A 7,789-nucleotide genomic window follows, 5' to 3' on the forward strand; every position below is an offset into this window, starting at 1 on the left:
GATTTTTACCTTTACCGTATTTGTAAAGTAAATTATAAAAAAAAAATTATAAATTATATAAAAAAAATGAAAAACTTAAATAAAATTAAATAAGAATAGATATATTTTTGGATTTAAAATCAAGTTTCTTTAAAAATGATATATTTTTTAATTTTTCATAATTTATATTAATATTACCAACAATTAATTCCATAATCGATAAAAATTTAAAAAATATCAATTTTCATAAACAATTTTAACTTTGTTTATTTTTTTTCAAATTTTCTTATATACAATACTGTAAATAATTATAAATTTATCTATATTTTTATAACATTTACAAGAGTACAACTTTAAGATTAACCAAAGATTAAAAAATACTTATATATAATTCTTATTAATGTGAAAATAAGAAACAAAAATTTTGAAAAGAAGAAAAACATTCTTTTAAAATTATATCACAGACTGAATGAAGTTAATGTATAATTTTAATATTTGAAGATTTAGTATTTATTTAATTTTTTTTATTTATTTGTGATTAAACAATTACAATATAATCGATAATTAAATTATTTCTTCTATTATTTCTATTAAAATGAATTCTATATATATTTTTATGTATATTCTATATATATTTTTTTAACTTTTACAATATAATTAATTTCTGGCTTCTGCTAATTATAAATTTTTTTTTATTGTTTCTTTGAATTGTTTCTTTATGCTTTATTTTTCAATATATTCTTTTATAGATTTCAATTTCATTTCAATGTCACATTATTGTAATTTTAACTTTTGTAAAAATATCTGATATTCAGATTTTTCGTAGTAAAACTATTTTTTTTCTTATAAAATTGGAATTATATTTATAATATAAAATGTACTTGTGACCAAATGAATATATTCTATGTTGTATTTTGTTTTATGATCGAGAGACTGACTGTCAATGAATTTGAAATATGAATATGATCTAAATCTGTATCTAAATTTTCAAAATATAAATTTTAAATTACTTAAAAAGGAAAATATTGGCATTTTAAAATATTCTATCCGTTTTATTCTTGCATTTCTTTGCACGTTATGTCAAGAAAAGAGAAACAGAAATTCTTGAGAATAAAAATTTTAATTAATGTACTATCAAGATTAATTAATATATATCAAGATTATCTAATAGAATCTATATATCAAGATATCTAAGATCTAATAGATTATCATCGGTTGCCAAGTTCAAAATTTATAATATTTGTGATTTATGATTCTATAACAATATGCATGATCTAATTAAAATTACCTAGAGCCTTAATAAATAAACTTCAAAAAATAAATTTTTTCAAAAATAAAAAATAACTATATTGTCAATCGTAATAAATATGATGTAACAATGCTAATAATATAGCTCTCAAATACTTGAATTTATCCTAAAACTAGTTTTCTCTATTTACTGTCAACTTGCCATATTATGAATGCAATGAAGAAAATATTGCAATTAAAAGAAAAGTATTAGGATTATAGAAAAGATACATATATGATATTGGTTAATAAATTTTTTTATTTTTAGATAAAATACGTATCTAATTAGTGAAATATAATGGTTTGTCATTTACAGTCACTATTGTACAATGATAACAATAAATAAAAGAAAAATTTGAGGATAGAAAAAAATTAAGCTCATAACTTTTATAAAATTTTATTATATTAAATCCTACTAGGAAAGAAAATTTACACATAAATTAAAATAATTTTTAGAGATATTTGTTATGAGAAAAGTTTAAACTTGCATTGAATATATTCACAATGTGAATATATGAATCAAAAAAATATTTAATTGATCTAAATGGATAATTTAAGTGTAAATTATTTAATTACTATTATTTATGATCATAAATATTCAAAAATAAAAAAAATTGACTAAATATATAAATATTAAAATTATACATTGAATTTATATTTTATCAATATAAAATACAATTTTAAGAGGACATTGTTTTTTTTCAATTTTACGAGAAAAAAGTTTTTATTCTTTTATTTCCTTTCCTCATTTTTTTTTTTTCATATTACATTATAGAAAATTTCAATTTTTGTTTCATTTTTGTCAACATGATAAAAATATGAACGTTTATAATTATTTACAGCATTGTATTTCTTTCAAGATCATGTTATTTGAATTTTTGTCAAGTATTTTACAGGATAAGTTGCATAAAATGAACAAGATTATGAAAAAAGTACATCAACTATCAAATACAAGTGATATTAACGTAAGATATGAGATACAATCACATGTTGCATGTAAATTTATTATTGTAATGAATTATTATAACAGAAAACATTTTGTTCAACATTTTCTTCAAGTTACAAGGTAGATATGTTTTAAAAATTTTATAACAATTTTATATTAAATATAATTTTATTATATTATTTAGTATATAGTTTCAGACACAGAATAATTTCTAATATTTTTATCTAAACTTTTTCTATCTAAAATTAATAGTTAATATGCCAAGCAGATTAAACAGTATAAGAGAAACTGAGCAAAATCGAAACATAAGAAAGTTTGAACATCAAAAATAAAAAAAAAGTTTGTTCTGTATAGATCACATATAATTGTTTTAAACAAATTTATTATAAACATAACAAACATAATTTATTAGTCTGAAATTATTTTATTAAAGGAAATATTTTTTCATGCTGAAATATGTAAGTTTTTACTTTATTTGTATAAGGTTTTTATTGTGTGTGTTGATTTTTATGAAATGTCATTACATGAAAAATATATTCAATATTATATATATATGTATACATATATATGTATAATTCTCGTTGTCTTGATCAAGATTAAATATTATTAAAATTATTGCTAAAATTCTATTTTTGATAAGTTATAGATATAAGGAAGATGATGCATCATGAACTATGGTATATGTATTATACATATATTTCTAGTATATAATTTAATCTATAATAATTTAATCTTACATAATCTATAATATATATTCTCCAGCAGATAAATAATGATAAAAATTTTTATATTTTAATAGATTATCGTTAAAACGGAAGTTTAAAAGTTGTCAAATAAATTCATCTAATGATGTATTAAAAATATATTAAAAATTACTAATGAAAATAAACCAATAAAAATAAAAATAATTAAATAATATTATCTAAATATAGTTATAATTATTACATTATATTATATTATATTAAATATATGTAATTATATATAATATTAATATATAATATATATAATATATATATATATATAATATACATATATATATATATATATATATATATAATATATATAATAAACTAAATATAATTAAATATAAAAAAACAAAACTTTTTATCCAAATTTCATAATATCACATTTAAAAAAATTTATAATAATTCTATATGATATTTACAAACAATTACTTGCAGAAAAAATTTTTTATTAACTTTTTCAATATCTTAATTATGATATTATATTATATCTTAATTATATATTAATTATCTTTGTTATGTTATATGTATATTAATGTTAATGTTATGAATTTTGAGAATGTTACAAACATTAAGAGCGTAAACGAAAATGAAAATGCAGCTTGCGTTTATTGCAATTCTTTATATTCATGTTTGAAGTCAAATAAAATTCAATGTTAAATATTCAATGTTAAATATTCCAAATTATGCCATACATAATGTATTAATATTATATAATCATTTGAACAAAAATATTTGTGCAATAAAGTATTTCGTTTTTTCACGTATTTTCTACAATTATAAGTGGGATATTTTATTTATGAAAAAACATTTTTTAAATAAATTTCTTGTTTAAATTTAAAAAATTTATGCTTGGTTTTATTAAAGAATATTGAATGTAATTATGCAAAAAAATCATTAAAATATTATTTAGTTTCTGTTATACAATATTTTTTTCAAAAATGTTTTAATCTGCTTCGATTTCTCCTAATCTATTTTTTTCTCACTAAAAATGATAAATTTCATTAATATTTATTATCAATATATTATTGATTCAATATATTTTTTGACATTTAATTAAATTTTTTTCATATTATATAAGTTAATAATAAAAATATTGAATAAAGTCAATTAGACTTATATCTTTGAACTAATATTTTTGCTTACTACTTCTGTGGTATATTTATGACATATTATTTCTGTGATATAGCAATTCAATAGTCCAGTTTTTTTAAACTATTTTTCATAATGCTTTCATAGAATTCCTTTCTAAATCAATAGATAAGCTGAATCTTGATGAGCAACACAACAATGCAATTAAATTATTATCATCTTTATCTAATACTTTTAAAAAATATTTTATTGTATTGTATTGTAATAAAAAAGTATAATTTTAACAACTTTTCTAACTGAAGATGAACTTTTTATAAAAAAAAGACGTTGCTATAAATTAAAACGAGTCATAAAAAAATAAAACATAAAAATCTTTTTTTTTTTAATCAAAAAGAATATCATGAGATATAATGTATTTTTTGCAAGAAATCTTAGAAAAATGTTATGAAAGATTCGGCATATGAAATTATGATACAAATATTAATGCATCAAGTTTATATTTATATATTATTGTAATTTTTTTAAATATATACAAATACATGAAAGATGATTAAAAATTATGTCTGAAACTATCCACCATTTTCTAATTGTATTGTGTTTTACAATTTTACTTTATTAATTTCTTCTTTAATTTTTTCTTTAAATTATTTAAGAAATATGTGTTTTGTTCAATTGAATTAGAAAATTCTATATCTGCAGTTTAAAAGAGAAATTAAAATTTATAGATTATTTATTATTATTCTTATATTTTATATTTAAATATATAGGACTATTTCCTTTTCTCCTATAATATTTTAATATAAATAATAATATTAATATAATTTTCTATCTAATCTATTTCTTCTCTTTTTTATTTATTAAAGGCATATTCATTTTGAAATTTTTAAACTTTCACGTGAACTGAATCAAATATATAGTTATTAAATTTTGTTGGATTTAATAATGCAATTTTCAATATTATTGTATTTACTTTATAATATATATTTTCATATAAAGTCATTAAAGTTGTCTGAAGCATGGTCAAATACTATAGGATTTTTATTATGGGTTCTTGTACATTCTATAAAAATTATTCTTGTAAATAATCACTGTACTAATTTTTATCGTAAGGTAAGATTATATTTTTTTTTATGCTATATAAAAAAGATTTAATAAACTGATATACATATAATATTGGAATTTTATAGGTTGAAGTAACAGCATATTTGCTTCGAGAACTAGATATTAGCTACTTGGATAATTCCATTACAGAAGAGGTAGAGTCTATATTTATGAAATAGTTAAATTTAAATTTATTATGATTTACTTTTGTCAAAAAAATTTTATAGAATTATTTTCTATGTTTTCTCTGTTTATTAATTTTCATAATAAATATATGAAATATATCTTAAAAATCATGATTTTGAGTCTTTGATTTATAAATAATTAATATACAAATAATATTTTATTTTTATGATATTATTATTCATAAAATATTTATGATACTGTATTATTGAGTATTTCTGCTTGTATAGTGTTGAGAAATTATTTTTATAGTGTTGGGAAAAGATTTTACTTTTTTTTATTTAATACTAGATTTTCAAATTATAAAAATATTTTAAAAAAATAATTATAAATTTGACATTGAATATGATTTTCAAGATTAAATTGTTTTTTTTATTATATCATAGTATTAGTTACAAAGAATAAAAATCTTAAAAGAATTATAAAAGATTATAAAATAATTTTTATTATTATTATTATTATTATTATATATATATAACTTTCTCATATATATAACTTTCTTAGAAAAAAATCTTTTATATTCATTTAAATTCATTTTATTTATAAAATTAGAGATATTTTTTTACAGAATAATATCTCTTTTTCATTAATTTTACATTTACAAAATAATTCTTTTTATAGAATTTAAGAAAAGATTTTTTTATAAAAATTTTTTTAATACTATTGATACAAAGAAACTTTCATGAAATATATTAAAACTAAAATTAAAAAATTCTATATAATTCTATGATATATATATCGCTATGAATTCTAAAATCATGAATCGCTTATTAATTTATTTAAAAATATTTAAAGATTGAATTTTAAACAATTATTTGATCAAAGTGTTTTATGTTGAATTTTGTATCATTGTAGACTTTTCTCCAATAAATAGTATCCTAAATTTTTTAAGGAATAATCATAGTCACAAACGATAGCTTTATTATGTCTTAATTATAAAACTTACTTGTTCTCTGATATACAACACAATATAATTTTTAGAAATTGCTTATCTAATTAATAAAAATAGCATCGTTATAAATCTCATAATGGTCTTTTATATTATAATATATTTTATAATTATATTATGTATATTATAATATATTTCATGTAAGCAAAAAGTTTTCTACTTTATCAATAGAATGCAACATTTGACACAGATTTTAAATTCTAAAATAAAAAATAATAAAGTAAAAAATTCATTCTGTAAAAATTTATTCTATAAAAAAAGTCATTTTATAAATTGGAACTTGTAAAAAAAAAGTCATTCTATAAATCAGTTTTTCATAATTTGTTTTGTAGATATCTTTTCATAAATCTATAATAAATGAAATAAATGTTGTGGATTTGATAGTTATATGATATAATCTGTAAATATTTAGTTGTTCATATTTTCCTGATTGAAATTTGATCTTTATAATTCTGTGAATTTACAAAATTTATAAATCATTTCATCTCATTTTAATGGATACATATCTCGTGATATAATTTCTATTAATAAACATTGAAATTTTCCTACATCATAAAAGATATAAATTCATTGCTTTTTTTTAAGGAATGCTCTGTTGCAATGATAATACAATACGATACTCACGCATTTCTATGCTTTTACTGGATTGCTATTTCATTCTATTTAAGACAAATTTAAAATGCTTATAACTTAATATTAATTAAGTGTTATCGCACATATGTGAAAATTTTCATCCTTTTATATTTAGAATTTATTGTTTAAAGTTTTAAAATTATTGTAAAAACATTTAAAAGATAAAAATTAACAATAAACAACAATAATTTCAGGTGCAACAATTTTCATTACAACTTCTTCTTCATCCTTTAAAATTTACTGCTGGTGGTTATATCCTTAATAACAGATTATCAACAGTAGTGAGTTTATAATATATATTTTATATTTATAATATATAATTTGATTATTCACTTAAGAATTTAATCTCTCTTTCAGTTTTTTGGTAGTATAATTACTTATTTGATTATATTGATACAAATAAGTTCGTCATCAAATTTAATGAAATCTTAGACAAATCTGAAGATTAATGGTTTATTACTGTTAAAATCATTTTATAGTTTGTGTATCTATTACATATCACATCAGCACATCATTGTAATAAGGAGTTTTTTTGAAAAAAAATGGAACTTTAATATATTATTTATAATATTTTTCTCTTCTTTCTTGAAGATTGTAAAACTTTCGAAATTTGATGACAAGATTTTAAGATTCAAGCATTTAATGTTATTAATTATATCCAAGAGTCAAAAGTAGATTGACAGGTCATAAATGGTGTTTGTTAGAAAAACATTTTGTTTTTTTTTTTTTTTTTTTTTGAGACTTCATGAGGTCATATTATTCCACGACCTTTCCAGATTTTTTCCATCTATAATTCCTATCTTCTAATTTCTATCCTCATAATATAAGTAATAGAAACATAATCGATTAAAAGCAAATTTAAATGAAAAATTGCAA

The sequence above is a fragment of the Apis florea genome, unplaced genomic scaffold, assembly GCF_048593485.1.
Source record: "Apis florea isolate Af1SG1 unplaced genomic scaffold, ASM4859348v1 contig_3696_pilon, whole genome shotgun sequence".
Lineage (NCBI taxonomy): Eukaryota > Metazoa > Arthropoda > Insecta > Hymenoptera > Apidae > Apis > Apis florea.